The 27786-nt window shown below is 38.6% G+C and overlaps 1 protein-coding gene across 4 annotated transcripts in view; it reads right to left on the bottom strand.

Moving 5' to 3' along the window:
- Positions 1-27786, bottom strand: part of STAG2 (STAG2 cohesin complex component) — an 82380-nt gene that overhangs the window by 43298 nt on the left and 11296 nt on the right. The window lies entirely within an intron of this gene.

The following is a 27786-nucleotide window of genomic DNA, read 5'->3' as shown; positions in this document are numbered from 1 at the left end:
AGTTTTCATTAACACCTTGCAAGTTCATAGCTGTTGTTTCTAAATCTATACCAGATTTAAATCTAACCATAACACCATGCACTGCAGAGCCCAGACTTACCAACACTAGGATATTTCCGGTTAACCAAAGCAAAACTGCATTTGATGTTAAATATAAAGCACAGTACAGGTGCATTTAAGGACATTATATATACCAACTTTGTATCTCCAATTTGTAAACTTCCATGACATTTTCCATAAAGATAAGGTCTTCTAACAAGTTCTTATTAGCAGCTGCTTCACAATTCCCGGTATTCTAGAGTTGATAAACCAGGCTTACAAGAGTTTTAATATTTAAAGCACTTGACAAGACTTGAAGAATATAAAGGAACGTAATACTATCCACGTTATAAAGAATAACATCAGAAACAACACAGTCTTTTATCAAGAGAAGATAAAATGGTTATATACTTGCTTTTCAATTATAATATTGTTGCCTATTCATAAATTCTGTTATTTATCTAATTTTCCTATGTTTAAGGGGGGAAAAACTCACTGGATACTTCAAACGCAAGAATTAACCATGCAGGCTGAAGTTTTCTATGTCAATTGTCTGCCCCAGGCTAACTTTTATACAGTTGAATTAAGAAAGCATGATGTTCATGTATTTTAAAGATACAATAGCAAGGAGAAAAACTTTCAAAGTCTGCTGACTCTACAGCTTGCTGGAGTGATTAGGTATTTGAGGGAAAGATTTAATTTTGGCATGCTAAGCACATGTTGCTTAATGTCTGGTAGCTATGCTTCAGAGACTGTGTTTCAATTGAGCATGTAGATCGAGGCTGTACCTTTTTTTTCCTGCAAGTGCTTATTCCGAATGCTAGGGGCCACTGTAGCTTCCAGAATTTAGAGCGCTGAGAGAAACCATAAACCCTGAACTTACTACGTTCTCTTTCTTCATGTTTCACAAAATTACATACAAGCAGAGAATCAGAGTGGAAAGAAATAGTGGCAAAGAGAAAGAAGGTTTGAGATAGACCGGTGAATCTCAAGATAGTCTGCAAGTACTAAAGCATGTTCCATCCAGAACACAGCATTAGAAAAAAAAGCTTCAACAACATTGCTGCTGCAGAATGGCAGCAACCTTTGTCACCCCATTCCTCCATTCTCCAAAACCACATGGGCACATGACCAGTGCACTTCATCCTCTCCTGCTCCATCTATACGCTCTCTTTAGCAAACAACCATGCACAGGCAAGGTAACATCCCCTCCCCACCATTCATCTTTGTAGGCTCTGCCATTCAATATCACCTGATTCAATTCCCCAATAAAATGGGTAAAATATACCTCAAGATTTTTTTTCCCCTGGATTATCAAGTTAAACTGGTTCAACAGTAGGTATCCGGAGAATGCATGGGAAACACAAGACTGTATAGCCATGAGCAGGGGAGGGAAGAATGAAGCTCCCCTGTTTGGTGGCAAGCAGCTATTATACTACCCAGGCTGTCTGTAAAATGATCTGCTCAGTTGGTGACATATTGACATGCTCCACATTTTGGATTAGGTATATTTGGGGAAAAAAAAAAAAAACTTTGCTCTGATTACTATCAGATTTGAACTTGGGAAAATACCACAGCACAATTTAGTGCCTTTGTCATAAGGCTAGCACCTGCTCAGAGCTGTACCTCAGTAAGGGTGGGGGGAACAAAAAACTGAAAGAGATCCTGCCACACAAGTCCTTTTGGGGGTATGCTTGTGATTCAGTCTCAGCGCAAAGCAAAGATGCAAACTTCAAAAACCACACTGCTCAGTTTCAAGTTCAACCTGTCTATCAACATGTTACTTGACTTTTTCTAGGTTATAGATTTTTCAATGTTGAGAAGCAAGACATACTAAAGTGACAATCAGGATGTTTACATGCAAATTTTGTATCATGGCTCACTAATACTACCTATTCACAACACTAATATTACCTATTCCATAAAATTTGGAACCATAAAGAAACAAAGCAAATTAACCTCTTGTTCACAGAATTAAGAGATTTTTTGCTCCCTTCATGAAAAGCGAATTTGGTGTCCCACCAAATTTTGCAAAAAATCTCAATACAGTTTCTTACAGTCACCTAAGTATTTTAAAGAAATAATTAGTAAGGAAAGTATGAAAAAGGTTGGGTAAATGATTAAAGTGTATATGCTCTACATCAAACAAGTCAAATCACTTTATAAGAACTAGCTGGCTGCAGTTTATACCAACTTGAACTTTTTGTAAAAACCATTCATCTTGGTACAAACAACAAAACATGAAAGAAAACATGCACTGTTTGATCAGAATTACCTCATAAAATGGGAAAGAAATACCAAGTTCTTGCTAGATGTCCAAGTGTTGAGCTGCTTAGACTCACATTTCAAGAATTGTTTTTCTTGAAGGAACAAGAAACTTGGCCCTCGTGAGCGCAACTACATACCAGCATTATGGAAAACAGTAGCTACTGATTAATGTCTTGCAAGAATATATGAGGTAAGACTGTAAGGGATCTCCAGAGTCAAGCTCAGACTCCAACAGTGATCAAAAAGCCCCCTATATTTGTCCCAGTAAAGGATAATTTGAGAAGATTTACATACAGAATCACAGGACGGTCAGGGTTGGGAGGGACCTCTGGAGACCACCCAGTGCAGCCCCCTGCTACAGCAGGGTCACCTACAGCAGGTTGCACAGTCACGGCCAGGCGGGCTGGGAACGTCTCCAGAGCAGGAGCCCCCAGACCCTCTCTGGGCAGCCTGTCCCAGGGCTCTGCCGCCCTCGGGGTGAAGAACTCCTTCCTCCCGTTCAGCTGGAACCGCCTGTGCTGCGGTTTGTGCCCACTGCTTCTCGTCCTGTCGCTGGGCTCCACTGGGAAGAGCCCAGCCCCGTGTCTGTATACTTGCCCTTAGGATATTTGTACGTATCAGGTAAGATCCCCTCTTGGACTTCTCTCCAGGCTGCACAGGCCCAGCTCTCTCAGCCTACATGCAAAATATGACACGGACTTCTGATTCTCAACCAGCAGGGTCAATCTAGCCCAGTGTGCCTTCTCTGGCACTGGCCAACAGAAGCTGCCCAAGGAAGAACACATTTGCTTTGTTTGTATCAGCGGTTTCCCTTGAATACCTTCCCGGCATCCAGAAATAACTCGGGGATTTTTTCAGTCAAAGAGGCTGTGTTCCTATACTTTCTAACCCCTTACCAATATTTTTGCCATTAACATTTCCAATTACTTTTTGCACTCAATATTCAGCAGCGATGGTATCCCACACAGGAACTCCCACAGCCAAACTCTGTATTGCCAAGAGGCACATTTTTTTTCCTTTGAATTTACCACTTTCCAGTTTTATCTGATGTTCACTTGTTGGCATTGGTCATTCCTCATTATCCTTGATCTCTGTAAACACCTTCTGGAAATTCAGGGCTACTGCCAGCCACCTCTTCTTCATGCACATACTTGATGACTCATTCAAAGCACCCAGTTTGGAAAGTCAATGAGAAAGCAAAACGGTCCACATAATCATGCTATTAGAACTTTTAAAATATATCAAGTTCATCACAGTGCAGTCTGAAAAGAGGAAAGTGAAATTCTTGCAGGTACCATTCCAAACACTGAAAGTCTAAGTTATCTATTAAATGTGCTCTAAGAAGCAGATTATTTTAGTAAGTTAAATCTAAACTGAGGTGAGTCATAAAAAGCAGCTCTTCTTTAGGGTTTGTTTTGCATGTTCACAGAATTCCAACTTTAATTTTCCCAAGCAGACACTGAAATCTCTCAAGCCTGTGAAAACTTTCTGAAGTCACTCAACTTTGTGAAATCATAATTAAATTATTAACTATAAAAAGAAAATGTATCCTGCTGAAAGATCACAAGGTGGAGCTCTAGCCTAAAGCTAACTGAAGAAACTCCAAAAGACAGGTCATCCAGAGGTTGACCTAGTTATTTCTGTGCAATAAACTTTATAATAGATTGCTAAAACTGCAATAATATCGTGGCACATTTCCTTTAAATTTATATATAGATTACATAAAGACAGAAGATTCCTGTGTCTTTTCTGAAATAAATGCATATACGTATTTGATTCAATGACTCTTCCAGAGGTGGAAAGGCATACAGCTGCTGTAGTATGACTAGTCTCAGTATTTAGTTTTCAAAAGCAAGAAGAATTTTAAAATACATTTTAGTAGCAGAAGAAATGTATTCCTTTATTCTACCCTGCCATTTAAAATTCTGCCAACCGAAAGTTAATGAACTAAAAAACCACTGGAACAGTAGTAGTCCAGGAACACTAATCATACATAATGTTGACAACTCTAAATGTAAGAGGATTTCTATTTCTTTTGCCATTGGCAAATAATTGGCAAAATATTTCCATTTAAAATAATTTGACTGATAAAAGCAAGAGCTAAGCATGAAATGCTTTAAAGAACTCCAATGTGTCTTCACTGAAAAACAATTCAGAGTTTTAAAATGTTATTTTTCCCTAATACCAAATTAATTATTCATGTATGGTTGTGATTAATTCAAATATACTGGCCAAACATTCAGATCTGAGAGAAGCTGACGAAGTTCACCAGCACAATTCACACAATAATACATATGCCATCAGCAACCTGTCCTCTCACTATTTGTTACATGCACAAATAGGCTAAACAAACATTAATGTAATTCAGTAAGCAGCCTTTGTTAAAAGAACACACCTATACATACACACACACGTGATACAAAGAATCACAAGATCTGTCCCAGAAGCTTGTGTTCATACACTTGTGTAAACGCAGTAACTAGACTATTACTTTACAAGCTCACAGCAAGGTGTTTCAGGTAGGTGGGTTCTGGTTTGAGGCAAGTTCCGTACACACACACTTGGTGGTTGTTGCTGCTGCTTGGCATCTATTACCTGGAAGTTTTATAAGGCAAATCGGTAGAGTGGTTCATTTTTCTGGGGAAGGCTGAGATGAAAATTTTAAAAATGGCTATGTGGCCAAGACACAGATTTTGAAAATACAAGATGGCTGTTCAGAGATGTGTTGATTTTCCCTTGTAATTCAATCTTCTGTAAAATCAAGGGCCTCACTTTCTTCACTAAGAAATTAGAATTTCAAAAATTGTGATATTGAAGTGTGTGGCTGAAGTTCATCTCTGAATTATTTATCTATCCATGAATGAGAGATGCTGATGCTTCAGAACCGATTATGCAGCAGCAACAGTTAAAATGCTAGTCAGATAAAGGACCAGAAGTAAGTCCATATTGTCCTTTAACTATTTTAGAAGAGAAAGACATTATCAACTACTTTATGCCCCTCCTTTTCTGAGAGATTAGAACATGTCTAACCTTGTATAAAATAAGGTTTGTTTGTTTGGGGGTTTTTCTCCCCTATTAAGTGGGGTTTCAAGTAAGATTTTGAGCAACTGCATGACATTCCCTACAGGCCTGAAAAGGTATGTTATTTCTACTAATATTACACAGTATTTCAGCTACCAACAAGCTTTAAAGTAATTCTGTAATTTGAGTAAAATACAGGAAACATACTTCAAGTAGCATTCTGTATGGTAACAACTGTAATGTGATTTAGTTATACCATATCAGCAGTTTTGATCACATTATGACAGCATAATCAAAACTAAACTGAACAACAATGCAATTAATACCTTTAGATGTGTGGTTATTTTTGTGCTGTTGCTTAACAAATGAGACTTGTAATTCCTTTACAAGATGACCTGAACTAGACATCATCATCTACATTCTTCCATGCTTACCAGCAGAGACATGGTCTGTCTACACATTAACAGTCCATGGTGCCAAAATCACTGAACAGTTAAGACTCCAAAGAACCTAAATGACCTAATTTATACAGGTCTTATCTTTTCAGACTCTTTCTCCACAATTAATTTTTTTCTCAACTTCCATTTCAGCCCCCTCCACACCACTTCCGTCCACCCATCTCTCTTCTTCAAGCTTTCAAAGAATGAAAAAGCAACATTATAGTGACTGTTGCTATTATGCCATCACACCACCATTTTTATTTCCCGGCCTGCTCTTCGTTCAATTTTTATAACATTTACTCTTTAGTTCACGCAACAAGTCTGCTGATTAAGTGGAAAAAAGCCACATGCTTTTCTGTGTCTTTCCTTCCCACTCCCCAAACACACAGGGAAGTTTTTGCTCCCTTCTAGCACTGAAATGAACAAGCTACAAGCAAATGATGAAAACAAAACCCTTTCCTCCCCCCCCCCCCCCCCCCCCCCCCACAAGTAGCTCTCCATTGGATCAGCCAACTGCATCAACTCCTCCTGCAGCCAGACAAGTCACTGGATGTAGTACCAGAGGCAGCTCTGCCAGCGTCAGTGCATCACCAGGAGGGGCAGAGCTCTGCGGCAACGCAGGACCAGACACACCGAAGTGGCAAAGTCAAGTCTTTGCACAGCTACTGCTGATATTCCTTTCCTTCCCTTCCCCTGGGAGAGGCCACAGCCAACGGCCTGCTGTTCCCTGGCTCCGGCAGAGCAAAGCAGGCAGCAAGGCCCAGATCCCCCCCGGGCTCCCACCCCTTCGCACCTGGCTACTCGCCCAGGAGGGAGGCAGCCCTGCAGGTCAGCACCTCACCTGGGACCCGCGCTCACACGGAGGCAGCATGTTGTACCTGTAGATCCATCAGGCACCTGCCCAGTCTGAGCCGTCTCCATCTCAAAGCATTCTCCTTACTCCTTTTTCACACACATTTCATTTCCTACATTTTCACTATATTTTTTATGTGCAGATTGCACACACATACCCATTCGTATCCTAGCAGCCTTCAGACAAGTAGCCCAGCTAACGGCTGATGGGGACCACCAGAACCTGGGGAGACCACCAGCCAGGAAACAGCCAAGCACATGAAAACACAGGTCCCCAGAGGTAATGCACTCATAAGTAAACAGAAAGCAAACTTTGTTTTCACTGTTTAATGCTGTGAAAGCAAAAGATTAAACAGGCTTTATTTTGAGAAGAAGAAAAAACACCCCAACATTTAAAAGGCATATGAAAAGAGTCAGGCGAAAACCTAAACTGAAGGCTGAGACTGTACCCCAAGTTGAAAGACTTGAAAAGCGAGTAACATACAAGGACCTCTGCACCAACTTAGTAACACTGACAACCTCCTCAACTTCACCATCAGATAGTCCCCCTCAGTAAAAGTTATTCTTTGGACTTCTGCTGTTTTTATTAAATATGTGGAAAAACTATTACGGGAAGAAAAGAGCTTGCTACAGTGCCTCACAACCATAGGATTACTCATTAGAGTACCATTAATAACATCAGTATCTTCAGCGCAGTAAGTTAAAATACTACTACAAAATATAAACAGTTATGGTTTCAATCACATGAGGGTTTTATATTGGTATTTAGTAATTTACATGGTCCAGTAAAATGTGGGTTTAAAACACTGGACATAAGCATTACAGAATACTGAAAAATTAGTCAACTGTACAATAAATGCAAATATTACCCTTATTAAAGGGAAAACCACCCATATTACTCTCTAATGAGTCTCCCCAACAGTATTCCTGAGCTTTATTAAAACACACCTGAAATTCCCATACATCTTTAAAATGGTTTGATTTCGGATGTCTTTTAAAAAAGGCAAAGGTAAGATAACAAAAGTAGAAGTTACACCTCATTGTGTCTGTCACATATTTTCCTGCCAAAAAAGAGATGGCTTCCAGATGTTGCAGTCTGCGTGGAAAATGAGGCTCTTAGGAAGAATAAAAGCCAAGTCGGATGACAACCAAGATTTATTTAAAAAAAAAAAAAAAGAAAGAAAAAAGGAAAAAGCCACATATGCTTACTTAAACAAGCCAAAAGAGGAGTACTAATTAATTTATGATACAGGGCAAGTACACCTCCCAGCTGCGTAAATGCCCTGTATTTCCAGACTAAACTACAGAATACATCAATATGCCCCTGGCACACTGTTTTTTCCAAAAATGTAGTCCTTTGCACATCCCCTCAAAATTCTGGCTGTTGTAAAAGCTAGGGATGAAGATGCACATGCCGTGTCCAAGCAGCTAACTAGCTACACAGTAAAAGCCTAGAACTGATTTGGCATTGTTCAAATGTGCAGCCAACAGCGATGAATTCAGTTCACGTGGCAGAGGCAGGTTTTTCCAATTGACAAGGTATCCCATCCAGCAAGTTTTTATTTTTAGTTCTTCCACTGATTGGTGTGAGCCTGCAAGCTGCCTTGTTTTACAGGAGCCTCAGCTTCCCCTCCTACCATATAGCTTTTCCCCTTTGGAAAGTCTAGGTCACTAAGGCTTTGTGACCAAAAATTTGCTTGTGCATTTCTAACAACTGCATTTGATTATAAATTCTGGAGGGGGGACTACACAGTACATACTGCAATAGCATTAGTTGCTACTGTGAGACACAGTCAATATCAGATGACTAAAATAAGGGGAAAACCCCGTAAAATACCACTACTGAAGAATGGGAAGCCAAGTCTCTCGAGCCCATCTCCCAGAGTCCGCTCCTATCAGCCCAGGTCATAGCACACTTTGGACGATCCTCTGAGGAGCCCACTGTACTTCTCTGCACTGTGATCCCAAGCCTTCTAAGATTAGAAGGGAAAAGGAGAACCAGCTCAGTTCTGTGTTTTGTCAGCTGAAATCCACCAGAGTTTATTAGCTGAAGCTTCACACTACATAAAAATGGCTGAGCTGCTTCCAGACGATAACTAAAGAGACTAATCCAGAACAGAAACAAACAGAAAAGAATATAAGCACAAATCTAAACTCCGTTACCCTTAACTGGATCTCTAAAATAATTCAATTTAGGAGAAAAAAAAAAGGGGGGGAGGGGGGGTGGGGAGGAGATTTGTGGGTGGTTGGTGTGTAAGAATGCTTCATGTCCCATTCCATCCTGTTTTCTTCCACCACACCAGCCCAGCTTATTTTGTAACAGGCCTGGACTACAGACAGTGCATCACTTTTCTCCAGTTCCCTATGAGCCACCTGCAGAAATGCAGCTACTCCACACCCCAACACAGCATGCTGTCCTGTCAACCTCTCACCTGACGGCTGTCATCATCAGTCCCAACAACAGCAGTGTAAAACTACTTACAGTGAAGCTCCAAAAACTGCGTAAACAACCAAGAGCACTTGTCCATCCTTCCCTGGCTCAACTGAAATTCTATGTCATCAGAATGAAAAGGAGTATTTAAGAAAAAAGGAATAAACATTGTAACACATCCAAACCAAGCACTATGACAGCTAAAGCCTAAGCCTTTCATAAGTGGATTATGGCTCTTTCAACAATCAATCTAAATAATCATCCTTACAAAATAAAACTCAAGCAACTACCCGTGTATGCAAAAGTTGGCTTCACCTCTAAAACAGAGGAAATAAAGATAAAAACCTTGTTATCTTTCATTAAAAAGTAATCTCTGCAACTGTGCCAACCTCAGAACATCTGTGCTCCATACATCCTCAGTCATAACTTAAAGATTTTTTAATACGCAACATTTTATTCTTGTTCTCCCTCATAACATTTGGGCTAAAATCCCAATTGGTTTGTTCGGAGATTTGCAGCACTGAATACTAATTTTATATGAAACAGCAGTTGTGATGTTATGGCTTTCCCCCACACGATTTAGAGAACTGAATATATCCACAATGCAGAATGCTAATAATCCATTAATGAAATCATTACCAGATGAAAAAAACCCCAACATATTATCATCACCAAGTCTAAAAATCACTTTTCTTCATTCATCCTAAAACAGAGCCCTGTTAAAAGAATTTTGAGGGAGAGAAGACTGGTGCTGACGCCTCATGTGTAGAGACCTAGGGCTAGCCACTGACATTCATTAAACATCCAGAAGAAACCAGCCTGGCTACATGTATACATCCTAAGAACACTGCAAAAATATGCATTATTCAAATCAATAAGTTCTTTAATTGCTCACTTGTGGCAGGTAACAAATTACGCCGAGAGAGTGATAACATACTATGCCCATTTTATAAAAACTAATGTGAAGGAAACATCAAAACCAGGTTTTCTAGAGACCAAACTCATTTTACTAAGCAAGCTGACAAATACTGAGAAACTCCTGATGTGGGTAAAATATTCTGAAGCAAAGGTTAGTGAAACTTGGCCTTTTGAAAATACCTTCCTTTGTAAGTCTCTTAAATACTGTGCATTAGGCACCATAGGGATACAGGAGCATCTATTCCACACAGATCTAAAATACAGTATGTACAGCTTGTTAGATCAACCAAAATTAAACCTTCGGTTTCTTCATTTAATCTAAACAGGAAAAAAACAGCAAAAAGCTATACCCTTACACACATCTTGAGTACATTCAACACAAAGCTAGTAGCTCCCTCCTCCTTCAAAAGGCAGTTAAAAATTTACCAATCACATAATACAAGTATCATAATTTCTATTAAATATTTTACTTGAGCAATGTTCAGGACATGTAAAATAATTTTAAAACTACAACTATCACACTTATTAGCTCAGCAACAGCGTAGAAGCTGTTCAGATAACGTAGTCACTTCCATCCTCTTTTTCCCACATTTTCTTTTTAAAGAAGGGGGGGGAAAAAAAAAGAAAAAGAAAAAAAAAAAAAAGGAGCAGTAGTGCCAGATGTCTCTTAAACAAGCTACATGTGCTATGATTTCTCCCCCTTCCCCCACTCCAAGAGAGGCATTCTGGAACGGGGTGTACCCTATAGCGCCAGTTAGCTGAATGCAGAGAATCGCCCCATACTCTTGGAATCGCATGAAACATGCAGCAGATTTCTAGGACTCCAAGGTACAAATTGCTTACTAATACTCTCACCTCTAGCAGATAAAACAAGTCTCACATGCTAAATGCTGGGATTTTTTTTTTTTCTTCCTTACAGCCGAGACAAAAATGCAATCTTAGGCATAAGCCAAAAATTCAAGCTATTGTTTTCACTGTCTTAAACACAAAAAGAACCTCCTTTTAGTAGTCACAGTTTACTAGCACATTTAATACAAGGCATACAAAAAACCATTCTTCTCTGCTAAAGTTAGTTCGAAAGTACGTATAGAATGTAAAACAACATTTCATTGCAATGTTGACTGTATTTACAGCAGCTATATCTTAATTCATACAGCAGCTTAATACTTGTGGTTTTGTGTGGCAAATTCAGATTAATTTACTGCTGAACAACCCTTTCCTAGGACTCTTTAACAGTCTGTTACCCGGGGGGGGGGGGGGGGGGGGGGGGGTAGCTGGATCAAATATTGTAATATTATGGGGGAGGGGGGGGTATGTGGAGGCGGTGTGCAGAACAGGGAGAAGGGAAAAAAAAAAAAAAAAAAAGAACAAGTTTTCACATATCATATGCTCTGGTTTACAGCCAGATCTATTATTGACAGCTCATCTTCACTGACAATTAAAGCTAATATTCTGAACTGCAAATAGGGAGGACTAAAAGCGCTGACAAATCCTGTTTTGCTGACTTTTGTTACATGGGTGGTAACCTCCAACAGAGGGATGGAAAATTCATCTGCCACAGTGGAAGTCACCAGAGGACAACTATCAAAACCTACAGTTGTCCAACAATTGCATGGAAAAATGCTTTAGTCACTCACTATAGTTTCAGCTTTTCATTTATTATCTGAACTGCATTATCCTCTTGAGGTTTTCAGCTCATGATCTTGTTTGACTTACCAGTTTCAAATTACCTCTAATTATTAAAACAAGAATTGCTAGATTGCAAGTGCTGTATCTGTCACCATGTCTTCTCCCCAACAATTGCTGTGGTTTCATAATTAACTGTATTCCTACTCTTAGCACAGGTTTCTCTTCCTCTGTTTTGCACCAAATACATATCCCCCATGTCCCCACATTCAACTCAGAAATGGGTAACTCAGCAGTTGAAAACACAGCACGCTGTTAAGTGTACAGGCCTACTTTAGTTTCTCTGACTTTTCTCAGTAAATAATTCCAACTGTTTTAAGCAGCTGAACAGAAGACTGATTATTTAAAATACGCAATACTTCTTTCAGATTTCTTTCTTCTACTCTGTTTTACATCATACAATGATGCAATGCTGAAATAAGTCAATGTACCTACTTTAAAGCACATATTTAAATTTCTGAAATACAGAATTAAATCTAGTTAATTTCCCATATAAAGTTATTCATTTGTCCTAGCTACTTATTCAAGAGCAGTGTTTCTTTGACTTACTTACTTAGCCATCCATTACGTAATTATTTATTACTCCTGTGTGGAACTGAGCAGACTCTGCTCTTACTTATGGCTAAGAGATTCTGGTCTCATAAATTATTTTTACCAATAGCTTGTGATCACCACTCAGGATTCTAACATCAAATCATAACATCTAATGGCAAATAAAGTTTTTCACCAGGTAAGATTCTGCAAGATTATTTACTATTTACGGCAAGTTCACAGTTCCTGTGAAACCAAGGTCAAAAAAATCGATTACATATAGTTTGTTATCACAGGGCTGGCTATTCATAATGGGGAAAGGGAAGAGACTAAATATTAAGTAACTGGATTAGGATTCATGCACATTTGAAATACCTTTATACAAAAAACAACATAGTATACTTAAGTATCATCAAGTAGCAAACTTTTTCCAAGTCACCATTTTAATGCCCCAAGCACTGATTTCCTAAGACTGGGGATCAGCAATGAGCTATGTTATATTAATCTATTTACATCACTAATTTAAGTTTCCAACTTTGTTTTCTGATTACTCAAAAAAACACTTAATATTTAGAACCGCCCTTAAAGAAGCAGTATAGAATTCACATGCTGTAATCAGGATTACAAGTATATCATCTTGTTTCAATCGGTTTGCACTCAAATTTTTCTAACATTTAAATGAAATCCCTCCATAGGCATGCCACTGGAAGTTAGCATCACCTGACAAAATAGCTACACATAATGTTTAGTTACAATAACACAATGCTTTGACTGAAATGCATTCATCACCTCTCCTTTACTTTTGTTTGCCCATATACAACTAAGCATACTCAGTTTTAATGTTTCAGAATAAGGTTTAATTCCTCACCTAACCTATATGAAAAACCTCTCCTTATGTTAATTACAATCTCTTACATAGGTTGCAAAACATCGGTTACTAATGTATCAATTGATCTGAAGAAGTAACAATAATAATCCTACTGAAACACACTTAACAGATCCATCCTGGAAGACTCAAACGTCAATAATCAAAAGGGGTTACATCTTTCCAATATTTTTTTTCTTCCCTGTTTCAGCATCAACTGCTACTTTCTTATGGACATCATATTAAGGAAGAGTTTACATATTATGAAAACATTCTGTTTGGATTAAGTCTCCTACACTCTCCACAACAAGCATACTAGGGGCCATCAATATGTATGCCCGATCCTGCGCAATTTCATCAACTCAGAAGGTGAGACTAATATTCCATTCAGAGGATGCTTTCTTGGCATCAGACCACCTTGGTCTTGAAACAATATAAACTGTATTTTAGCAAAAGTTAGGGAAAGAGGTAATAACATTCAATCTAATTGTCAGACAAGAACATTTTTATCCGAGTGTAAATTAGGTCTGGCGGTTGTTCAGCTTGACCTCTACTTACAATAATCTTGCCCTAGGGTATGAAAATCCTAGATCATTAAATGCTACGAATTTAGTCTTGCAAGCAACCTAAAATGAACTTGCAATCAGAGTCACGGTTTTCAACTGCTGTTAAAGAGTTGAGGAGACAACAGTGGTAACAGGTAACACCATGTCAGGTTGGGCTTTTTGTTAGGTTGGTTGTTTGGGGGTTTTTTTGGTTTGGTTTTTTTTTTTTTTTTTGGGGGGGAGGGTGTTTGGTGGTGTTCTTTTTTGCATTTGTTTTTGGTTGTGGGTTTTTTTGTTTGTTTTTTTTAAAAAAAAAAAACAACCAACATAACCACTATTTCTAACTTTAGGATATTATTTCTGGTTTCAGGGTGGTTTTGAGATTAAGTGAAAATAATCACCCTTTAAATTCAGAGGTCAAGAGAAAAGCAATCCACAATTTTTAAATATACATATATTTCAGTTGAAAGTTTTTCTGAGAAAAGATGGGTTAATATAAAGCTGCCCACTTCATTCAGTTATGAGAAACATTTTTAAATGCCATGTTTCCTACGATTCCCTAGACAGTCAACAGACATTTTAGGAACTGCTACCAATTCATTACTGTGAAACAGATGCCTGCCAAAAAAATTAATTACAGAATATAAATTTTATTACTATGTGAATTAACTTAAGATTTTATATGCTAAGCATTAAAACTACTCTAGAACCGCAGAATCTGGTATAACACACAGCCCACTATGAAAACAAGGCAGAAGAAAAAAAACCAGAAAGATATGTAAGCACTTCTGCAGCTGATCATAGGAAGATACGCTTGCTAGGCCACAAACCAGTAAAATTCCTCTTCTGCGAGTTTTAGCTGCAGGGAAAGAACAAAGGTAACAGTAGACATGCAGAGAGGGAGCCAGACAGTGACACAGAACCTTTAAAAAGGTCAAAGAAAACTGATGAAGGACCACAGAACAAGCAGTAATTAGCTCCTTCTGAATGTAACTTACAGGCTAAGGGAAGGTCTAAGAACACAGAACATTTGAAGGACTAAAGCACGAGAACGAAAAAATCACAGCTGTTTCAACAGCAGAATAAAACGACAACACAAACACCATCTGAGAAATCAAAAAAGCTTTAACAAGAACTGGAGATAGCACTCAATTTACAGAATTCTGCACAGGTCTCCCAGGGAATTAACTCCAATTAAGATCCACGTGTACTAACAAAAATAAGAAAGCAAAGCAAGTGTTGAAAATTAGACACCACTAAATTTACAGACAGTAAACACATGCTACCAGCAACAAGCTTTAAAGAAGCTTTTTCACCCTCATAGTAGTGATATGGAGAAATGGAAAGTACTCCATCAAAACTGTTGTTGTTCAGCTTTCTCACAAATGCCTAAAACTCAACACCTAAGACATATAGTTAAGGAAATAATTTTATGCTGACTACAAAAAAAGCCAATCCACAACGGACACCTTACCAGAACATCATCAGGTCTCTCTGTAGGATATACAAATACTAATCTCTTCTTCCCAAGCAAAGTAATTGTATGCCATTCTCTATCAGACCATATAATGATGTTATTAACTGCATGATGATTACAGACTACAAGTTTCATTCTACAGCAATGAAGGTTTAATAATTCTTTACATTATAGTACTTCTGTATTTAATTCTGTATTACAGCCCAACTGAGTATACACGATTTTAGAATTGCAATCACAGCAAGTCCCCTCAAACGCCTCAAAAGAACACATTAGGGAGAAAATTAGTTGTTTTCCCTCTGATAGGTAAAACACTGTATAGTATAAATCAATAATTTTAACAATACCAATATATCTTCACCTGACTTCCCCAAGAACTGACTTCCTTATGTTTGGCAAGGGGAAAGACCATTCTGCAGAAAAAAAGACAACTGTTCAGCACTATTTCCAGAACAGATACCAAAATATTTTCACTTCCTCCAATAACCCTGAACAAAGTGCAGTAATCAAGAAATTCACTTTACAAATGAGGCAACTCCTTGGAGCAACACAAGCAGCGATTTCCAGCTCAAGAAATCTCCAAGTATTTGGTAGGCTGTGATACTTACAGCCCTCAAGCACTAGCATATAAAGATGCCATTAAATGGTTTCCCTTTACCAAAACAAATTTCTTGTTCAAAATGGAAGGTGGCATTTGTCATGGGAGAGAAGACAGAGAGAAGTGCTGTGACTGCCTATTTAAACCAAATCTCTCATCAATTAACACATCACGGTTCATGCACTATGATGATTCCCTGCCCTGAAAGTAAAAGAACAAATTTAAGTTTTGATACTTGGCATTCCCAAAACCTACATTAAAATAACAGGTTAAATACATTTATTTATTATTTACAAATAGATCTAAAAGCCCAATTTCATAGAAGCAGCAACAGTTTAAAACATGTCCATCTCCAGCACAGTAGTAGAATATAAACAAAGTATGACAATATCGTGTACGCTGTAACAAAAAAAAAAAATAAAAAAATAAAAAAATAGTTAGACCACCAGGGCTGAAATACCATTTGATGTTCTCGTGTATCACACAGCCTCTAACAGTCAATATGACATGCCACTTGCTAACAGTTCTCATCTAGGCAACAAAGGCAAATCCCAAAAATTCTGGATGTGGTTTTTCAGTTTTCTGGAGCACAAAAGACTAAAGGAGGAGAAACAAGATAAAGCACCTATCTTAAATATCTTCTTAAAAGAGACGGATTGATCACTAGAAGAAAATGAAAGAACTTTTATCTTCCCTACGAAAATGAAGAAAAAACATTTTGTAGAAAAATTTATTTATATTCTAAAAATCTACCAACATTTCGATCAGCAAGACTAACAACTAGACAGAACTTACACTGGAATGAGGAGTATAGGAAGAAAATCACAGCACATGAAAGAAGTCAACAAAAAGTAAACACACTAGAGAGAGATCCTTAATAATGAGCAGGACAGAAATGAGAAGGGAAACACTATGTAGTGACCATGCTTAAATATTCAGTACTAATGGCTGATAATCATATTCTGTAAGCAGCAGGATCTGAGGTGTGATGTTGCAAATGCAATAAATCCCCAAGGAAACAGTATGTCTTCAAGATGTTCTCTAGAAATTGCTTATGGTTGATTAAAGCAGCATCAATAACATATCTAGCTATGCACAGGCAGGTAACAATCACTCCACACTGCTAGTGAAAGGGAAAAAAAGTGAAAGACCACATGACTTGCATTAACCTCAGCAGTTAAAAGCCAACGAAAAATCAAATCAGCAACACTGCAATATTCTAGTCCCCTCAATCACATCAAAGAAGGGATGTACATGCATTTTGTCATGAGCAAAGAGAACTTAGTACTAAAAATATTTGTTAAGCCACAATTAGTGAAACTCCACTCTCGCACAAAATACTCGTGTTTGAGTATTTTTAATACAGGCATAAAATCACTCATGAAGAGCTGTATTTTAAGGAAGACTGAAAATATTATAGTTTAATATATTAATTTCCAATCATTCAAAACAAACCTTTCACAAACTTTTATACATGAGATTTCTGTCACTGGATGCAGGTTACCTGCTTTCAAATAAAACAGCTTGAAAGCAGAAAGAATAATGAACACCCACCACCCAAAGCCCAAAGAAAACTGCAGAGATGGAAAAGAAAGTACTCCTCTTCCTGCTCTTCCCCCAGTCATTTTACAGCAGACAAAATTTCTGCTATGTCTGTTCCAGTGCTGCCTGTACTTCCATATGTAGGGAGAAAGAAAAAGGACAATGCACCCTAACAGATGATACCTAGCTCTCAAAACCTTCTTGACTATTAACATACAGATGGCACTCACACTTGCATCTCTAACAGTAAATCTATCCACCCCTGTAGCACAGGCTCCCTGCATCCTTTATGATCGCTTACCGACGATATAGAAAACATGACCTATAGATTTTTACAAAAATTTTTAAATCTCACTTTAACCTGTAACGATTGCTTGGAGGTCTGGAAGGCTTCTACAATTCTTCTCTAATGGACTACAAATCCTACAAGCACAGGGGGTACAGGGATTAAAAGTACAAATCTAGGCAGTAACTCATCAGCTGATTTATCAATGGTAAGAAAAGCTCTGTCATGGTTCTAACGCTACAAGCAAAATGATGTTCAGTGAAATTCATTTGCAGAATGTGTATATATTTAAAAATGCTCCCCACCACAAATATTTGCAAATACGTAACCATCATTTATTTAAAAAAAGACAGCCTTTTAACTATGCCAAACTTACTCCTTAAAATAGGCTATTAACCTAAGTTACCCTTCAGACAAGGCAAGCTTTGTATTGTTCCCTGAGAAAGCTATGGTGTTCTCAACCCGTGGTGTAAGACAAGAAAAATTATTTATTTTTTTAAAATTTAAGCTGCTAAGTTGCTAAGAATAGTGTGGAATCCAAAACATTTTTCTAGAGGCTACCTACTTGAATCTCACATGCTTTAGTCATGTGAAAAAAAACATTAAGAACCCAAGTGCATACAATTTTTTTTCCCCACAACTAGACACTAGTGTAGTTTCCAGAAAAATGTCAGAACAAATGTTACTAACAAGAAAACAGAGGATTTCTTAGAGGGATGTGAGTTTTTAAATAGAGGTCTAAGCCAGGTATACTGTACACAGAAATGCAAACAGCTAAATACAGTTGGCCAAAGCATAAGAAACTGGATGACCATCCACTACAGTCGACCTACCAAGGTGTATCTAGCTACACTGAAGAACTGAAACATGACAGCACATCCAGGTTTTAAGCTTCCCCCACTAAAACTACATAAACCAACTAATAACAATGACACTCACGTGTTCTTTTAGAATTCTACTAGCTTTGCCCAAGTGCAGTAGCTACAATGCTCATCTAACTTAAACCTAACAAACCCCACTTCCCTCAAGAACTCAGCAACACCCCTACTCACCAATGTGTGGCCCCCAACAACCACTTTTCTAAGCTTGGGTTTTCACAGCACTGTTTACGTAGCCCACATTATTCCACATCCAAGTGAGATTAGAAGCAGTACGCATTTTAAACAAAAAAAAAAGCATAATTATGTTAACAGAAAATTTCTTAGAAACGTTTATTCAAGGAGTACAATACTGTACTTCTTGCTCCAAAGTAATTAATCACTTCAATTAAGTTGACTGGTCTAATGTGGAAACCTTTCCCAAGATACTGAAAAGATGTTTTTATCCTCTCCATCAATACATACAAGAGCATAATGAAATTTTAGCCCAAAAACAGCTTTATGAACTCAAACTTATGACTAAGTTGATTTGGGGCCTTCATATCTCTATGAGTAGGCAAATCTATAAAAGCCTAAAGATATTTTTCCCAAAAAAAGGAGGGGGAAAGAAGTCTTTGTAATACTGCACAGGGAACTGCACATCTAACCAAACAATAGTGAGTAACAGAAAAACAGGGAAAACATTTTCTTTCCCCCTTTCCAACCTTACATCCTAAGTAGCACTAAGTGATCAAGTTTACTTTTACAGATATGAATGGGTCCCTGAAAACCCGTGCATCCTCTAGGCTTTTGCAGTTTGTTGGTTTGGGTTTTGGTTTTTTTATGTCCTGATGGATTTTCCTATGCCTTGTCAGTGGCAGTTGTTAATGCAGACCCATTAGCCTACATCTCCATTATTGACAACTCCCCTGTTTCTACTTGCATCACTAAAGACTCTTTACCTCACAAGAAGAGCTAGCAAACATCAAGGCAAGATACACTTTTTTTTTTAATGCAATGAAATAGAGCAGCACTACCATGGCTTTCAGAGAATTCTGAAAGACAAAGGAGTGAACAGTGTTAGAAGTCAAGAGTCTATTGATAAATCTAAATATGTGAGGGCAGGAATGAGGGAGAAGGATGAAACAGATGAAAACTGCATGGACAAAGAATTGGTAACAAATGTTACCAAAAAGGTAATTGCTACCAAATTAGAAGATTAATATTCAGCCATTATGAAATGGACAGTATTTACACATAACATAATTTAGTCTTTATTAAGGAAAATCAGTAGTATTAACTCATCATAAAATCACAGAATCATTTAGATTGGAAAAGGCCTTCGAGATCATGAAGTCCAACCATTAAGCCAGGACTGCCAAGGCCACCACTAAACCACGTGGCCAAGCACCACATCTATGCATTTTTAAAATACTTCCAGGGATGGTGATTCCACCACCTCCCTGGGCAGCCTGTTCCAGGGCTTCACCACCCTTTCCACGAAGAAAGTTTTCCTAATATCCAATCTAAACCTCCCCCAGCACAATTTGAGGCTGTTTCCTCTTGTCCTGTCACTTGTTACCTGGGAGAAGGGACCGACCCCCCCTGCCTACACCCCTGTCAGGGAGCTGTGGGGAGCCATCAGGTGCCCCCTGAGCCTCCTTTTTCTCCAGGCTGAGCCCCCCAGCCCCCCCGTGAGCCTTGTGCCCAGCCCCTGCCCGGCTCTGGACACGCTCCAGCCCCTCAGGGTCTGCCTGGGGCTGAGGGGCCCAAACCTGCCCCCAGGGCTCGAGGGGCGGCCGCACCAGGGCCCAGCACAGGGGGACGGGCACTGCCCTGGCCCTGCTGGCCACACTGTTTCCTGACACCAGCCAGGCTGCTGCTGGCCCCCGTGGCCACCTGGGCACAGGGCTGGCTCCTGGGGACACCCCGTGTGCCCCCGCCAGCGGGATGTCACCCCATCCCCCACCACGCTCTGCCCGGCCGCCCAGCCAGCTCTTAGCCCAGCGCAGAGCACACCCGCCCCGGCCACGGGCAGCCGGGTGTCTCCAGGAAATGCTGCTGGATATTGCCTTACTTGCAATAACTCATGCCTTTATTTTAATTAGGCTCTCAATGAAGAGTAGTTTAGTATTCTAGTAATAATTCACCATTATCAGAAGCTTCAACAATACTATAACTTATGAATTTCCTTTTGTACCCCACAACGCGATGCAGGCAGGTAACACACACCAACAGGTACACTTACCTATGCTGTCACCATACACAGTCCACAAGGAATAACGCTCAGGGAAGAATAACAACCTATTCTAATGAACTGTGTGGCACTTCTAGAATCAGTAACTATATTATTCCAAAATTAAGCCACCAGAGGAAAAGTCTAAGCACATGAATGTGTAATTTACAAGACAGTCGTAACTGCTTCGTGATACCTAAATCACAGTATCTTCCAGGTTTCTTCTGTGCCAACCTGACACTGAAGCACACTGCAAGAGTACTTTGACAGCGATATCACAATTGCTAATGCTTCGACGAAGCAGTGCCAGATCACCCTGTCATGAAAACTAGACATATATACACTGAGACACACAACTACATCTCTGATAATTTTACACAAACACATAATGCCAAATCTGTCCTGGACAGAAGATAAGCAATTCATCATTAAACCCATCTGAGAACTACAGGCTGATTTTACTAACAGGCAGAATAAGATAGCACCTTCCTGACATGTAGCTATGCATTTCTGATTCATTGACGAAGAGTGCTGGCAGGCCTTTTTCACAAAGGGTGGGCACCAAAATATGATTGTGTTTTACATTATAAAAAACGTAACTTAAGCAACACTAAAACCAGTATTACATATAATAAAGGCCCTTACTTAATCAATCAGCAGTTACATTTAGTGTTTTCTTTAAAAGAACACCGGGGGGGGGGGGGGGGGGGGGGGGGCGGGGGGGCGCGTGGGGGGGGGAGTGTGTAAAGAACTGAGAAAAGGGGGGAAGGGGGAGAAGACATGTAAAAGAAGGCACAGAGTGCAGTCTCAAACTGTTACTCTAAAATACAGCAGTATGTTTAAAAAAACCCCAACCCTAACCAACACAGGCAAAGTATCTCCAAGTGCAAAGATAAACACATTATTTGTCCAGTAAAACCAACATGGACTACAACAAACCAAAATACCCTAATACATACCCAACAACAACGCAAAAGTTTTTTTCAATTGTGTTACCAAGTAATTCCTACTTCATTTTCCTTAAAGACACTCCTTACTGCCTTTACATACCCAACAACAACGCAAAAGTTTTTTTCAATTGTGTTACCAAGTAATTCCTACTTCATTTTCCTTAAAGACACTCCTTACTGCCTTTACATACCCAACAACAACGCAAAAGTTTTTTCAATTGTGTTACCAAGTAATTCCTACTTCATTTTCCTTAAAGACACTCCTTACTGCCTTAAACTTGCATTTCCTTCAGTGCTGATTTATCATTAAAATATTCTAAACAACTATTTTCTTACCATTTTTGACAATTCTATTTCTTGGTAATTTATATTTCTCTCAAACTAAACAACTTGTTTTCCTCTCCTGTTCATCTCATCCCATGGATATCCATACAAAGACATATTCCTTAGCACTGCTTTCTCAAAATTAGAGGACCTAGTAATAACACTAGTGAAATATATTTTTCAAGTAAATTTTCTTTGCATGGTAATAAAATTATTTGCTTAAAACTTATTATCATAAAATGATATTAACTGTTCAGATTTTCTGTAAGATACTGCTGCTGAATGTGACAATTGCAACAGTTAAGCTTTTGCATGATGCCCAAAATAGCAGTATTTTTACAGCAATATGCAGCTTATACCATTTGACATGTCTGATTTATTTAATCATCTACATGCTCCCTGAATAAGCTGGAGAATCTTCCTCCATTTTATTTGGAGTATAATCTATTCCCAGATGAGTGGCTTGAGAGAACCACTTAAATAGAAGTAACAATAGAAGTAACACGGTAACATTTTAGCAGTCTGAGAACACAGGCACCCCAGACTTCTAACACTGCGGACTATATTCTAGTATACTGTGATACACAAGTCCCCATATAGAACCTGCAACACACACCCTTCAACTCTAAATGTCATGAACTCTTTTGTGCAGAAATGGCATACTGTCCTAAAATAATTTACAATATAAAATGTGTTACAATTACATTATACAACATCCATTTCTAAAACTTAAGCACTTCTACTAGTTTCCACTCCCTTATTTCACAACCTTTGCCTTTAATATGACTTCTCTGGTTGTCACTCACCTTTAGAAAAGGAAGCTGTTCAACAGCAATAACTTGGCCAAGCACTAGCAATTTTAAATTTCTTCCCAGTATTGCTTTCAATTATCAACTCAGAGCACATCTTATACCAGTTTGAACTGACTGCATTAGCTATATCTATCCTCTTTTTTGCTAAATAATGAATGAAACTACAAACAGTAAGCACAGTAGTTTGTTTATAATACAGTAAAATAGATGGGTTGCTACTGGTGAAAAAGAAACAGTCCCACTGTCCCCTTCTCCCTGCATTTACTTCTGGCCATATCTCATGGTCAAGGGCACTTGTCAGATCCTTTGTTGAGCAACAATCTATTAATTTCTTTTTGAATGAATTAGCTTTCCAACAGTTTAGTAAGCTGAGCTGGCTCAACAAAAGAGTCCTGTGGCTGGTGCAAGAGAACAGCTCTTTTCAGAATCAGTGAGACACTACAGCAGACATGATTGACTGTCAAATTACATCAAAGGAAAAAAAAAAAGAGATGTCCATACTAGTTTGGTAGACTACAACTGCTTTAAAAGTTGCCATACACTGCTTCAAATCTAACTGATCCTCTCAGGCTGTAGCACCATGATGCATACGTAGTAGAGCACCCAAACGCCAGAACCAAGGGTTACCTAGCCAGCTATGAAACATAAAGGCTTGGCCCTGATGCGCTGCTTTTCCAACAGTAACAAAACTCATAAATCACTCCATTTTGTGGTGTCTGAATAAATGTTCTGACAATAGTTGATCACCTTTGCCTAAACCCTACATACAACAGCAATGATAAGTGGCAATGAAAGCAGCAGAGATGTGACAGAAATAGAAAGACGTTACATCCCTGCAGAAAAAAAACCCACTAGCTCATTTTACCACGTACAGCCAAGAGTGGTCTCACTTAGGTTCTATAATTCATTACTATTACAATGTTTCTTCAGCATACCAGACACGATTAAAATCTGCCATTACTCTATATAAAGCCAGGACTAGCTTTATTCAATCACAGACAGCACTCACCACTGAGTAGTTTAATACTGTAAGAGTACATAATGAGAACTAGTTCTATTTCTAATTATTTTCTTCATTGATCTGTGTAGCTTCTAAAAATCAGGCTGTTACCAGAAAACAAATAATTATTTTTTTTTACTGTGTTCATGCCCTAGTATTTTGTCAGATGATAATCAAGTAGAAACACAGTGTTATTCTGCTTTAACTAAGACCAGAAGAATTCTTAGGACAGTACTAGGCCTGCATATGGGACATTATGCATGCTATCAGTTTTTGTACGCCATCACTTTCCTTTAAAAAACTAGCTACCTTTTAGACACTTGGTGAAGGTCAGAAGTCCAAGAAACATACAATTTCTAAAGCTACTGAACTCTTAGGACAAACAAAAAAAACCTTCATCAACTAAACCTCAAAACCTCATTAACTAAAGATCATCAGGGAAGTAATACATAATGACCAATTTAAAATTGGTGAACTGTTTGGTCAAAGACAAAATGGAACAGGAAGTAAAAGATCAAACCTTCTTCTGTAGACTTTTTTCTCTCTGAAATTTACAGTCAGCTTCTCAAGTGTTAAAACTTTGTTCTCAAAATTCTGAAAACTATATATTTCCAGAGACTATACATTACTGTCAGGCTGATTTTTTTATCTTTTTATGTTAATTTAGGAAATTTCTCTTTCAACCCTCTGCTAAAAGTTTAATACCAATATGCCATATCCACTACTCCATCTACCTTAGTGTTCTGCAAGGGTCTCCAAGGTGTAACACAATGCCACAGACAAGCAGCCACACCAGTGTTTTCTGGTGCAGAAAACAAAAAAGCTGTTTTAGCACAGTAGCCCAACTATACTAAGATGGCCCTGGTCTCAATATTTTTTCCTATTAGTCCGCACTGTTTTCCAGCATGCAATTTACTGTATAGACCTATTCTTGCAAATTTTCATGTATAACTCCCGAAGGAAAAGCTGAGGTGACAAAATCTTGAAGCTTAAGCCAGAACTGCTGAAGCCTCTCTTGAAAAGGATGCTTTAACATGAAAACATATCCAATGCAATTTGCAAAGACACACATTTATGAATTCATGCGTATTACAGTTGTAAACTACCTGACGGAAAGAATATTTTACCACCTCTTCAGAAGAAAAACAAGCAGTAGTAAATCTAGGTAATTCAAGCTAAAACGTACAACTACATAACTTTCCGTAAAAACTGCCACTCTAAAGGGGTATTTTTATGAATTATAAATCCATTGTTTTAAATCCATAAGCTGATTTTTCAGACCCTGCTGCAGCAAACACTTAAATACAACAGCTGATCAACAGCATAGAAAACCCCCAACATAATAGTGATTTTTAAAGTAGATTATGGGATCCTAGCAAAAATGTACAGATACTTTGGGTTTGGTGTTCTGACAATCCTACTGTAATCAAAACCCTAACAGCTTAATGAATCTATCATACCAATTACATTCAATACATATCAGCTAACTGAAAACCACTATTTGTAATGTCAGGACAGAGATAGGGAAAACCTTATTAACTTTTTAGTACAGGTATACAGTAAATAATTAAAAGAATTTTCAACCTAAGACTACATTCTAAGATGAATAACAGACAGATCTTAAGCAGTAAGCATTATCCTCACAGCATTAATATGCTATGGCTCCCCAGACTGGAAAGAAATAAACCTTAATATAGCAGAAACAAAAACTAGCACAGAAAAGCTTGAAATACCATGCACAAAATGAACAAATTGCCATTCTTTCCAGCAGTCAGCATCCTATAATACACGGACCTCCTGAAGAGTAGTACTATGCTCTATTCATAACTTTTTCTACACCACACTAAGACAGAAGGGTGGAGTGATAAAAACAGTATGTTAATAAGATGATAAAGATTATTCTTAACTACACTACTTACAGCATTTCGTTCTTTTGACATCAAAAAAAGTAGGGGTCATAACTGGCTGTTACTGATTTATACTGACAGAAACTGGGCTCAAATGTTAAATAAAGATTAGTTAATATTTGCAGAAGACTTTGAACATACAAAATACTATGTAAGTAGCAAGTATTAAGTCTTCCCACACACTCATTTTGGCATGCCTCCAAGCAGGGAAGTCCCACAGAAACATTTCAACAGCAGTAAGGAGAAACTCCGAGAGCTCAGGCAATTGCCGCTACATTCACAACAGTCCTTCTAAGAAGCACCTGCAAAACTGGGCAGAACCAATGCCCACGGACTTCTACAAATTCGACATCAAAAAAGTAACTCCTGTTCCAACATGGCTTATATAGATGCATACTGAACAACCCAAGTATCTATGACCCTCTTGACAAGCTAAAAAAAATCTACAAAACTCGAAAAAATTTTGTACATGTGGCTTTCCCGCTGTCTAGTATTTCTAACCAGAATACAACTTCACAAAGTAAAAATCACAGCCTAAGTGTAGCTGTCAGTTTGATTATTCACACAGAAGCTTATTTTCAACAAATCCCAGCTTCTGCCTAGAGCAGACTAGTTTCCCCAATGTAAATTCTAAAATGGTGAGGAATTAAGCCATGCACCACTATGCAATCATTTCTGATCGATCAACAGTAAAGCTCTTCCCAAACACCTAAGGAAGAAAAAGCCAGCATCTTCCTAGGTAGTTGAAAAAAAAAAATAGAGGATTCCACGTTGTGAAAAACACTCAGCATGTTTTCTTCCAGGAGCAGAAGAAAACAATGCTTTGAACTGATCCTAAAGTGAGGCAGAGAGGAGAGGCACGCAGTGTATTCAGGCACTATTTGGTCCATTTCTCAGTATCGCTAAAGGACAATATTAATATTTTACAAGCTTAAAAAAGGGTATGTCTGGTTTAATTATCAGGTACTCCCAGAGATGACACTTGTAGCCTCAGCATGCCCCCAGCAACTCAGAACCTAGGAAGGAGATGAGCTGGGAAGGATGGGACTCAAGATCATTGCACAGGATGGTCTACATTGCGTAAAAAGGCCAAAGGCAGACCTCATGTATAGAACTGGCACTGCAGCTTCCATAAACCACGGAAAACTCGAGAGTGCAAAGGCTTATAATAAGATCTAACCACAACAGGCTGGTAAGCATCCAACTGAAGGAGGTCTAGCAGGGTTTCAACAACAGCATCTGATTAACCATGCTAAGGCTGGAAGAAAATCTTGAGGGGAGGAAACTCTTCTATAACTGTTCCTAAATCTTCTCCTACTCCTTCCATCTCATTCCAGGTAACACCTGCACAACTAACCAGCACACAGATTGAAACCAATGAAAAACATACATGATCTTCCTGTCTGCATAAATTATGCAAATCAACATCAGTCCTGTATTTCGTTGCAGAGCTTTAATTGACCTACAACAGACTATGTAACATTACAGAACCAAAAAAAAAAAAAAAAAAAAAAAAAAAAAAAAAAAAGATAAAACAGAGATCACTACAAAGATTAAAGGATTACTTTTGGAACTGGCATATTGCCCAAAGAGTAAGATCAGGTACAAAAGTAGCAGACAACAGCAGTAGCAGAGTTTTATTTTCCTGGTCCTACAGTTACAGAAAACATTACTGCTGCTGTTGGACCAGACAACTGATACACCACCTCAGCTACTGAAATGGGCAGTTCCCCTCAATTCTGTGTTCTCACTGGCCAAAACCTCTTGCATCCTTCTCCACGCAGAAGCAGCGCTCATTGACTCCACAGAGATTTAACCCACAGAAAACTAATCTTCTTCACAGCTTAGCTCCTTAAACCAGTTCACCTATGGGGTTCAAATGGGCAGAAAATACAGGCACAAGGCAAACTATATAAGCAAGTGGGTCAGGACACAGAGACAGCACCACCCTATTAGAGGCAACTAGTCACTGAACTGGCCTAGTGACACAGCAAAAGCACATCTTCAGTAGCTTGAAGGGAACAAGTATGGAAGGAAGAAGACTGAAAGAGGGAGGAAACTCTGCATGTGAAGTTATGTTCAAAAATTACTTCCCGTTACATAACTGCCCAGTTCTGTTCTTTCACATCAGTTCAGTAGTCTCTCCACCAACTACCTCAAAGTAAAAAACAACCTTCCATTTTCAATGGATTGCCAACTCG

The sequence above is a fragment of the Falco biarmicus genome, chromosome 14 (assembly GCF_023638135.1).
Source record: "Falco biarmicus isolate bFalBia1 chromosome 14, bFalBia1.pri, whole genome shotgun sequence".
In the NCBI taxonomy this organism is placed as follows: Eukaryota; Metazoa; Chordata; class Aves; order Falconiformes; family Falconidae; genus Falco; species Falco biarmicus.
Note: the sequence above shows the minus strand (reverse complement) of the source record. Positions and strands in the feature narration are given on the sequence as shown.